This window comes from Phocoena sinus, chromosome 12, assembly GCF_008692025.1.
Source record: "Phocoena sinus isolate mPhoSin1 chromosome 12, mPhoSin1.pri, whole genome shotgun sequence".
In the NCBI taxonomy this organism is placed as follows: Eukaryota; Metazoa; Chordata; class Mammalia; order Artiodactyla; family Phocoenidae; genus Phocoena; species Phocoena sinus.
The window spans coordinates 31,561,881-31,574,148 of NC_045774.1; positions in this window are offsets into that span (position 1 = coordinate 31,561,881).

Below are 12,268 nucleotides of genomic sequence, written 5' to 3' on the forward strand. Positions count from 1 at the left end.
GAACGCGTGTCCCCTGCATCGGCAGGTGGACTCTCAACCACTGCGCCACCAGGGAAGCCCCACCACTCGTTCTTTAATGCTCTGATCCAAGCCTTAGTTGGTAGCCATAATTAGTGAAATGAATTAATTTCTTGTAGGAGCTGAGTGATATTATTGTGGTTAATTATAGAGAACATGGGCTATAAAATAAGGTGTCCTCTTAGTTCTCTGAGGGCTCCAGTGGGAGCTTAGCTTAGACTTGCCGCTCTGATGACTGATATCAGATTACCCTAGATTAGGTGTTCTCAGCCCTGTCTGCACAACAGAATCATGGGGGAGAAGGGTGAAAAATACCAATGCCTTAGCTCATCTCCAGCTTCTAATTTGGTTGCTCTGGTTCAAGGATTGAAGCTTCAGTATTTTTAAATTGTAATGTGCAGCCTCAGAGGTGCAGGCTACAGTCCAACCATCCTACACTGGCCTATACAAAATTGTCCACTACCTGCTGTGAATTTTAAGGTTTAATGTGGGGCTATATTTAACAAGAGGCCAAGCAACAGTTAATTTAGAAAGCTCTTTGAGGGACTTCCCTGGTGGTCCAGTGGGTAAGACTCCGAGCTCCCAATGCAGGGGGCCTGGGTTCGATCCCTGGTCGGAGAGCTAGATCCCACATACATGCCATAACTGAATCCGCATGCCGTAGCTAAACATGCCACAGCGAAGATCCTGACTGCTGCAGCTAAGACCTGGCACAGCCAAAATAAATAAATAAATATTTTTTAAAAACTCTTTGAATCTCTAGAGAAAATAAACACTATCATATTTAAAAACAAAGCAATGTACACCAATGTGCACAGCAGCATTTTTCACAACGGTCAAAGGGTGGAAACAACCCAAAGGTCCATCAACAGATGAATGGATTAACAAACTGTGGTTTATACACACAATGGAATATTATTGAGCCGTAAAAAAGAATGAAATTCTGTTACATGCTACAACATGAATGAACCTTGAAAACATTACGCTAAGTGAAATAAGCCAGATACAAAAGGACAAATATTGTATGATTCCACTTATATGAGATTCCTAGAATAGGCAAATTCATAGAGACAAAATAGATTAAGTTGCTAGGAATTGGTGGTCATGGGGAATGGCTAGTTGGTATTTAATGAGTACAGTTTCTGTTAGGGACGATGGAAAAGTTCTGGAAATGGATTGTGGTGATGGTTGCACAACATAGTAAATATACTTAATGCCACTGAATTGGTCACTTAAAAATGATTTAAATGGTAAATTTTATATTTTGTATATTTATCACAATGCAAGAAGACAAAATGAAACCTCCTCTTTGTGTGGTGCTTCTGAATGAAGATTGAAGCTGCTCCATAGTTATGAGGGCTACCATACCACTAATAGTAAAAAGATGAATCGGCAACAGTGAAAGAGAAATCACATTTAACAAGGGTTCTTAGAATGTTATCAACAGCCTGAAGTCACTAGAAAGTGATATCTTTGCATGACATTTTTCAATTTTTTAAATATCAGTATGTATGTTCAAGCCATTTAAAAAAATAATGTTCTCTCTGTTTAGAATTTATTTTTCTGAAAAATTTGAAATCAAAATTAATGTTTGAAAATAAAAGTAATGACAATCTCATCAACTTAATCTGGTATCGTAACTATCCATTTTTAGATACAACAGTAGGAAGTATCTTTAAGTATCAGCCTTAAAGGCTATCAACCAATGATTAGCATAATGTTGGAGCAGGTGCTATGATGGATGAAGATTATCCTGCTTTTGGAATTTCTGACTCATGCTATGTAGCCTGCCATAAAGAGCAGTATATAAAAGGATTTGTTCAGACCAAGGAAAATCGCATATATAGTTCTTTTAGTGACATTAAGAAGTGCTTGGGGCTTCCCTGGTGGCGCAGTGGTTGAGAGTCCGCCTGCCGATGCAGGGGACACGGGTTCGTGCCCCGGTTTGGGAAGATCCCACATGCCGCGGAGCGGCTGGGCCCGTGAACCATGGCCGCTGAGTCTGCGCGTCCGGAACCTGTGCTCCGCAACGGGAGAGGCCACAACAGTGAGAGGCTCGCGTACCACAGAAAAAAAAACTGCTTGTAGTAATATAATTCTAGAGCAAATGTCCTTCCTGTACATTAACTGTCACCAACTCCCTTTTTCTTCCATGACAATTTATGCAAATTTTACTCCTTTCAAATTCGGATAACGCCTCTTTTTCTTTGCTTGTTATTAACTTGATTAATCTCTTTTTTTTTTTTTTTTTTTGATTAATCTCTTTCTCACACCTCCATCTCTCTCTCTCTCTCTTACTTCTCTGCCTCTCTCCCACATGAAATCTTTTCTCATGGTAACATATTCCCAGAAATTATAATGAATGTATGAGAAAAAAACTAACTCATGATTTCAACATTGTCTTTTGCAAACAACTCTTCGGTTACAGATCAGCAGTAGGCGGCTATGAAACGCAGGTAAACAGGGCACTGGAAAGAACTTCTTCAAGCTGTTTACCAAACTCCTCCTGCAGTTGAGAGTTTAGAGTTGAATGAGTGAATTGGGAGAAGAAACAGAAATAGTCTAAAACATTCAGGTTTATAAGACTTTTATAGAATGTCTTGGAATCCTGCCTTCCTGTGATGAAATTCCCTTCCGCATCTCTCTCCCACATCAAGGTAACTTGTCTCAGAGCTAAGAGGCTTTTGTGAGTGACATTCTGTCTTTATTCCCAAAGGAATTTCCTGACTCCAAAATGCTTGGTTGGTCTAAATCAGGGGTCTCCCCTTCCTCAATTTACTACCCTTCCCTACCTAGTGGCTCCACTGTTTGTGCGTATAAAGGGGAGGGTTTGCACCCTGTGTTTCCTCCTCTCTTCTAACTTGAGTAAGGACTTTTAGAAGCTTCCCTTTCCTTCCCTGCTTCCTTTGGACCTTGGAGAATCTTCACCCCAGTAGCTGGGGCTACATTTGGCGAGGGGTGGGGGGGTATTTTCCTCTTGGTCAGAGTTGAACATCAGAATGAGTTTTCACTTGGTAGCAGTGTCATCCAAGGAGCTGTATCCTATTGGTATAAGTATAGATACATGGTTGAGCCACGTTGTAGCCACATGACCCAATCATTCATTTGTTGGTTCAACGTGTATTTATATGTTTATTTACCGAGTGGCTACTATATGACAGGCACTGTCTTACAGGCTAGGTATAAACTAGATAAGAATCGTTGCTCTTGTGGAACTCATATCCTGGTAGAATCAGGTAAAAAATAAACAAGTAAAACATATAAGGTGTTAGATGGTGATAAAAGCCAAGAGAAAATAATAACAAAGCAGAGCAGAGAGAGAGAGAGAGAGATTGCACAGTGTTACATAAAGTAATGAGAGAAGATGTCTCTGAGGAGGTAGCATCTGAATAAAGATCTGAATGGAGAGAAAAAGCAAGTCGTGCCTATATCTGAGGGAAGAACATTCCAGGCAGAGAGTTCAACAAATGCAAAGTATCTGTGTGAGGTAGTTGTGAAGATGTGTTCCAGGATGAGTGGAAGGACCAGTGAGGCTGGAGTGGAATAAGAAAATGGGAGGGCATCAGGGGATGGGGACAGAGAAGTTGGCCAAGTCCTGTGAGTCCCTGGAGAACATGGTGAGGGCTTTGGTTCTTCTCTGAGTAACATGGAAAACTATCAGGAGGGAGGGGGTTTGGGCAGATAGTTGACATGAGCTGACTTTTATTTGAAAAGGCTGATCATGGGTACAATGTTGAGAAAAGTCTGAAGGGGGCAAGAGCAGAAATATCGAAACCAGTTAGGAGGTTAGTGCAATAATCCAAGTGAAAGATGATGGAGTTTAGACCAAGACAAGAGCAGTGGTGATGAAAGGAAATCTAGTGGAAATATTGTGAAGATAATGTCGATAAACCAATGCTTATGGATCCAATAAGGGGTGAGCAAAAAAGGGACGAGTTGTGATGATTCAGTCTGATTGAAGTGTTCTATGACAAGGGTCTGCAATTCCTGGGCCAAGGACCAGTACCAGTCTGTGGCCTGTTAGGAGGTGAGCAGCGGGGGAGCGAGGGAAGCTTCATCTGCTGCTCCCCACCGCTCGCATTACCGCCTGAACCTCCCCTCCGCCACATCCATGGAAAAACTGTCTTCCACAAAACTAGTCCCTGGTGCCAAAAAGGTTGAGGACCATTGTTCTAGAAGATACTGACATCTCAGTTTGCTCCTCTCCAATTGAAATAGATACTATCAATAATGCCCATATTTACAGATGAGGAAATGAAGTTTAGAGAGGTTAGGTAATTTGCTTAAAGTCGCACAGTTTGTAAGGGAAAGAACCAAGGTTTAAACTCAGATCCATCTGATCAGAATCTATAATTCTAATCATCACTATTTAGTAACACACTTTTTAGATAAACATAAGAACAATATTTTAGTTTAACAGCTATCTACCCTAAAATTTTTTGTTAAGTAGGAGGTGTCATTGTAAAGGTATATGCAAGAGAAAGAAACCTATACACACTGAATTATAAAATCTCTTCCTTCTATGTTTCATATCATCATTCGTCAAACAATATATAATAAAGTTTGACCAGCTGATAGGCATAGCTTCCAAGAGCAGAAACACTCCTTGCAGAAAATGGACCTGGCTGGGAGCTGACTGTTAAGTAGGAGAGTGTCTTCCTTTTAGCTTAATTTGTCCAGCCTGATCAATGGTCTTTTTTTTTTTTTAATATTTATTTATTTATTTGGTTGTACTGGGTCTTAGTTGCAGCAGGCAGGCTCCTTAGTTGTGGCTTGCCGACTCCTTAGTTGTGGCATGTGAACTCTTCAGTTGCAGCATGCATGTGGGATCTAGTTCCCTGACCAGGGATCGAACCCGAGCCCCCTGCATTGGGAGCACGGAGTCTTATCCACTATGCCGCGAGCCAAGTCCCTGATCGATGGTCTTTAAGGAGCTGTCCCCAATCTGGGGAGCTTCCACTGTATTCTGAGGGTTTAAATCATGAGTCACCAGGCTTGATCCACCCCACACCCTGTTCTCTGATATATTTTTGACCTCTTTTCAAGACAGTCTCCATGTACAGCTCAGCCTAAGCTGATCCAGTTTGCCCTGTGTTTTGGTACGTCCCGGCCTCAGGCCTTACTGTGATTCTCAGCTATTGTTTTCGTCTCTTTTCTATAGTTCAGGGAATCAGCAAACAGTTTCTCAGGTAACACTGCTCTTGATTTATTTATATGCCTTGTGTAGTCCCCTGTTGGGTTCTTTTTTTTTTGGGGGGGGGGGGCGCATGCTGTGTGGCTCGTGGGATCTTAGTTCCCCGACCAGCGATTGAACCCAGGCCCTCGGCAGTGAGAGCTCAGAGTCCTAACCACTGGACTGCCAGGGAATTCCCTTTGTTTTTGATTTTAAGTAGCCCCCCACCCAGATCTGTCCTGACCCTCTACATCTGTTGGCAAGTCAGTGGTTTAAAACTCAACATGCATTTTCTATTAACACTGTACGAGATTATTTGTCCCTCAGGCACATCTATAAAATCAGGTGGCAGCATTTTTGAGCAAAAAATCATGAGCTTTAGAGGCAGGCAGACCTGATTAGTATGAGGATAAAAATGAGCAAATATTATAAACTATAATGTATTATATGGCTCAGAATAGGGCTCAATAGATTCGAGTTTTCTTCTTTTATTTGTGACTCACTGCCAACAAAATACATACTCACAGCTTTCCCCTTACACTCCTGTCCCTGAAATAAACACGTAATCCTCCCGAGGAGTTCTAGTGTTTTAAACTGTTGATAACAGTGGAAAAGCATGAAGTATGTGGAAGTTTTAAAAAACTTTTATGCAACACCCCCTTAGGCCCTAAAGTGGAAAGCCAGTGTAACATACTAGCAACAGTGGTGAAAGAGGAGGAAGCAAGATGGAAGAGACGGGAAAAAAAGGCAGGAAACATTTACTGAGCATTAACTCAGTGTGAGGGGCTGTGCTAGGCTCTTCCAGGCATTACGTTACTTAATCATTTTGCATTTTAAAAAGAATGAAATAATGCCCTTTGCAGCAATATGGATGGACCTAGAGATTATCATACTAAGTGAAGTAAGCCAGAGAAAGGCAAGCGTCGTAAGATATCACTTATATGTGGAATCTAAAAAAAAAAAAAAATACAAATGAACGTATATACAAAACAGATTCACAGACATAGAAAACAAACTTATGGTTACCAAAGTGTAGAGGAGGGGAGAGGGATAAATTAGGAGTTTGGGATTCACATATACACAGTACTGTATGTAAAATAGAAAAATAACAAGGACCTATTGTATAGCCCAGGGAACTCTACTCAGTATTTTGTAGTAACCTATAAGGGAAAAGAATCTGAAAAAGAATATATATATATACAGATATATATGTATAACTGAACACTTTGCTGTACACCTTAAACTAACACAACATTGTAAATCAATTACACTTCAATTAAAAAAAGATGTCTGTTCTATACAGAGAAAAACATCAGGGCTCCTGAGTTGACGAATCTTGCCTAAATTCACGCAACTAATATGTGGTAGAGCTGGAACTTAAAGCTAACTGTCTGAATTCTAAGTCCATAATATTTCAATATGTTTAATACACAGCAAAATGTATGTAAATAGTATGTTAACATTATTATTAAAATCAGCATTTATACACCTATAATAAGATAAGCACTGTCATTGCTCTCCCAAAGGGTAATTTTATATTTCAATCACAATATTTTTAAATGTCTAGGCCTAATTAATATGAGAAATTTGGGTCAAATGGTAATGGTAATTTAGTTTTGTTTTTGATAGACTTACTTTATAAGGAATTTGCAGTAAAAATACCTTCCTAAATGTAGCTGTGGCATAACTTCCTCAGTTCTTTAATAGCTTCCAGATGTTTAGATAACTTTGTTTAGAAACTTTGTAAATTATCAAAGTTCTTCGCTGATTAAATAAGACTTATAATAAAGCAAGGCTTCTCTGCCCTGTTAGACCTCATGATGTCGAAAAGCTTTTTGGAATCATAACTCCAAAGTTGTTTACGTGGTTATAGTCTCATAATAAATACAGGATTATAGACATTTCTGTAAGATTATAAAGAAAATGAAATAGAAATAATGACAAAATGACTTCCCATGTTCATATCTCTTTCTTTAAATGTTTACCAATTGGCCAGCAAACTTGATATGTTGAAAAGTCTTATTGACATCAAAGGATACTTTCTGTGGTACAAAGGGTCAAGTACAGTGCCTGTCAACCCACAGACTACTCTGTAACAGAGTTAAACAGTTTACTCGAGATAATGTCAAAGCAAATGACAATTTGTACAGTGGGGATTAAAAAGTCTAGATTTGTAGGTTGGAAACATGAATACTAAAGAGTCAGTGAAAGGTGAAGAGTCATTTGGGAAAAAGGGTGGAGAAATATTAATGAGATGCTCAACTACTATGGTTACACCCCAAATCTCAAGGAGTCTGAAAGTTACAGAAAGGGATCTGATTTTAAAAGCAAAAACAGAAAAAGGCTTGTGACTGACAGTGAGAGAGAAATTTTAAAAAATTTGATATATTTGTTTTAAAGATAGACAATAAAAAAAAAAAAAAAAAAAAAAGATAGACAATATTTTGGGACTTCCCTGGTGGCCCAGTGGTCAAGAGTCTGCCTGCCAGTGCAGGGGACACGGGTTCGAGCCCTGGTCTGGGAAGATCCCACATGCTGCAGAGCAACTAAGCCCATGTGCCACAACTACTGAGCCCATGTGCCACAACTACTGAAGCCTGCACACCTAGAGCCCATGCTCCGCAACAAGAGAAGCCACTGCAGTGAGAAGCCCGTGCACCGCAACGAAGAGTAGCCCCCGCTCGATGCGACTAGAGAAAGCCTGTGCACAGCAAGGAAGACCCAACACAGCCAAAAATAAATAAATAAAGACAGCTAATATATTTTTTTCTGTTACAGTGTGGTTTTTTTTTAACATCTTTGTGGAGTATAATTGCTTTACAATGGTGTGTTAGTTTCTGCTGTATAACAAAGTGAATCAGCTATACGTATACACATATCCCCATATCTCCTCCCTCTTGCCTCTCCCTCCCACACTCCCTATCCCATCCCTCTAGGTGACACAAAGCACGGAGCTGATCTCCCTGTGCTATGCGGCTGCTTCTCACTAGCTATCTATTTTACATTTGGTAGCGTATATATGTCCATGCCACTCTCTCACTTCATCCCAGCTTACTCTTCTTCTTCCCTGTGTGCTTAAGTCCATTCTCTACGTCTGCGTCTTTATTCCTGTCCTGCCCCTGGTTCTTCAGAACCTTTTTTTTTTAGAATCCATATATATGTGTTAGCATAAGGTATTTGTTTTTCTCTTTCTGACTTATTCACTGTGTATGACAGTCTCTAGGTTCATCCACCTCACTACAGATAACTCAATTTCGTTTCTTTTTTATGGCTGAGTAATATACCATTGTATATATGTGCCACATCTGCTTTATCCATTCATCTGTTGATGGACACTTAGGTTGCTTCCATTTCCTGGCTATTGTAAATAGAGCTGCAATGAACACTGTGGTACATGATTCATTTTGAATTATGGTTTTCTCAGGGTATATGCCCAGTAGTGGGATTGCTGGGTCGTATGGTAGTTCTATTTTTAGTTTCTTAAGGAAACTCCATACTATTCTCCATAGTGGCTGTATCAATTTACATTCCCACCAACAGTGCAAGAGGGTTCCCTTTTCTCCACACCCTCTCCAGCATTTATTGTTAGTAGATTTTTTGATGATGGCCATTCTGACTGGTGTGAGATGATACCTCATTGTAGTTTTGACTTGCATTTCTCTAATGATTAGTGATGTTGAACATCCTTTCATGTGTTTGTTGGCAATCTGTATAAGACAGATAATACTTTAAGGCTACAGAAAATAACAACAAAAAGGAAGACTTGAAATTTAAATGTGATAACACAGCAGAGATGTCACCTGTAGCCATTGTCATTTCGTGTGTGAGGTGAACTTGCACTATTATCACGCTTCTGGATGGAGCTCTGTCGCACAGCTTGCTTTCTCTCTACTGATCATCACCATCCTTTCCATCTGTATTGGTGTGAGTACGAAAACCACAGTTTTTTTACAGAAGGATTTACAAGATAGCTCTAAACTCCTTATAGTAAACTGGCTTTTAGAGTGTAGCTTAAAGAACTTTAAAGGAGGCACATACTGTAAATATTATTGTAGTGGAAAAGTCCACCTGCTTAGAATTAACCCCATTCTATCCCAAACAATTGGTGAAATACTTATTTAGAAGTGGTTTTCAGTTGCTTTTATTACATTGTTTTCTGGGTCTTCTTTCACATCCCTTCCCCTGGGAATTCTCTTTACTAAAATTGTTCTGTGATCCGACAAAGGGACCATGCTGCCAAACTGGAAAAAAATAAACCGTTTACTTTCCTTAGCCTATTATTTTTTGTCTCGATTTGTCTTCTAATCCTTTTTTGTTTTTAGTGTGTTTTTTTTTTGGATGGATAACAAGGAGATTATAGTAAGGCAAGGCTTCCCTTGCCTAGGTAAGTTCTCCCACAAGCTATGTGTCCTGTATTCTGTGATTAAAAAAAAACTACTTCTCGCTTTGGAACCTATATGTGATGAGGGATGTATTTCTTCAGATGAGCACATGTACACAAACATAATTATGATATTGTCCTAATTTCCTAACAAGATCAATCATATCTAATTCACATTGTTATGTTGTTCAAAAAAATGAATACATACCTTGGGAATCAAGGTCATATAGGTAGAAATACATTTCTACCATGTATTTATCTTAAAGTCAGTAATTGATATTCCTGAATACAAAGCAAAGCTGATGTTGAGAATTAAATGTTAAGTATATTTATTTAAATAAGAGGCCTAAAATTATCTATAATTTTGAGGGACAAAAGCATATTTAATTTTGACAATCATGCTACTTTATTTTTATTTATTTATTTATTTTAGCTGCCTTGGGTCTTTGTTGCTGCGCACAGGCTTTCTCTAGTTGCGGCAAGCAGGGGCAACTCCTCATTGCGGTAGGTTCTCTTGTTGTGGAGCACGGGCTCTAGGCATGTGAGCTTCAGTAGTTGTGGCGCACGGGCTTAGTTGCTCCACGGCATGTGGGATCTTCCTGGACCAGGGATCAAACCTGTGTCCCCTGCATTGGCAGGCGGATTCTTAACCACTGCACCACCAGGGAAGTCCCCATGTTTCTTTAAAAAATTTTTTAAGAAATAAAAATAAAAGCTGGTAATTACTTAGCAGTAACAGGTTGGTGTTAAGGAGACAAATCAATCCTATTAAACCAAATGTTAAGGGTAGTATCTATGCTATTTTAAAACTGGTTTTAATATATTAAAAAAATTTTTTTGGAGTAGTATAGTCGATTTATAATGTTGTGTTAGTTTTGGGTGTACAACAAAGTGAATCAGTTGTACATACACATATATCCACTTTTTTTTTTTTTTAGATTCTTTTCCCATATAGGCCATTACAGAATATTGAGTAGAGTTCCCTATGCTATATAGCAGGTTCTCATTAGTTATCTATGTTATATATATGGTAGTGTGTATATGTCAGTCCAATCCCCCAATTTATCCCTCCCCCCCATCCCCTGGTTTTAATATTTTTAAGACAATTTGAAATACATTCACAGAGTGAGGAGTTGTTTAATTCTTTCTGCTGTGGAGGCCTACGATAAAAGCAGAGAGACACCACCACTTAGAGACCATATAGATACACATATTTTTCTCAGAATTTTTAAAAATTAAACTTTTAGGGACTTCCCTGGCTGTCCAGTGGTTAAGACTCCACTCTTCCAGTGCAGTGGACACGGGTTGAATCCCTGGTCGGGGAACTAAGATCCTGAATGCCGCACGGTGCAGCCAAAAAAAAAAAAAAAAAAAATTAAACTTTTAAAATTGAAGTGTAACATTCATACAGAAAAGTGCACCAATCATAAGTTTATCATTCAATGAATTTTTGCAAGGTTAACACACCTGTGTAACCCCTATCTGGATCAGGAAATAAGTCTTTGCCAGTATACCCCAGAACCCCTTCTCTGTCGTTACTCCACCAGCAAAATTAAATCATCCTTAATTTCTATCACCATAGACTTATTGCTTGTTTTTGAACGTTACATAAATAGAATTGCACTGTATATATTCTTTTGTGTCTGGCTTTTTTCATTCAGCGTTATACTTTTGAGGTACATCCATGTTTGCTTGTATTTGCTATAATTCATTTGTTTTAATTGTTATATAATAACTGATTATATGAATATACCATAATTGTATTGTTTGTGGATATTCTGTTATTTGGGCTGTTACAAGACAACGCTGCTATGCACAGCTGCATACATATCTTGGTATATTTATGTCCATATTTCTTTAGAATATATTTCTTGGAGTAAAATTTTGAAGGCATAATATATGCATATGTCCAGCTTTACTATATACTGCCAAATAGTTTTCCGAAATGGTTTTACCAATTTGTACTCTCACCATCCTTAACTTTCGGTATTATCATTTTTTAATTTTAGCCACTCTGATGGGTATATAGTGGCATAACACTGTGATTTATTTATTTTTATTTTCAAAAAATTTTTATTTTATTTATTTACTTTATTTTTGGCTGTGTTGGAACTTCGTTGCTGTGCGCGGCCTTTCTCTAGTTGCGGCGAGCGGGGGCTACTCTTCGTTGCGGTGCGCGGGCTTCTCATTGCAGTGGCTTCTCTTGTTGCAGAGCACGGGCAGGCTCTGGGTGTGCGGGCTTCAGTAGTTGTGGCACGTGGGCTCAGTAGCTGTGGCTTGCGGGCTCTAGAGCTCAGGCTCAGTAGCTGTGGTGCACGGGCTTAGTTGCTACGCGGCACATGGGACCTTCCCGGGCTAGGGCTCAAACCCGTGTCCCCTGCATTGGCAGGCGGATTCTTAACCACTGCGCCAACAGGGAAGCCCAACACTGTGATTTAAATTTGCGTTCCCCATGTGACTAATAATGTTGAGCACCTTTTCATATATTTGTTGACTGTTTGAGTACCCTGCTTTTATGAAGTTCCCATGCCTTTTGTCCACTTTCACTGAGTTTTCTGGCTTATTTTATTGATTTGTAGGTGTTCTATTTATATTCTAGATAAGGATACTTTGTGAGATATATGAATTCCAACACTCCCACTTTGCAGCTTGCCTTTCACTGTCATCATGTTGTCTTCTGATGAGCAAACGTTCTT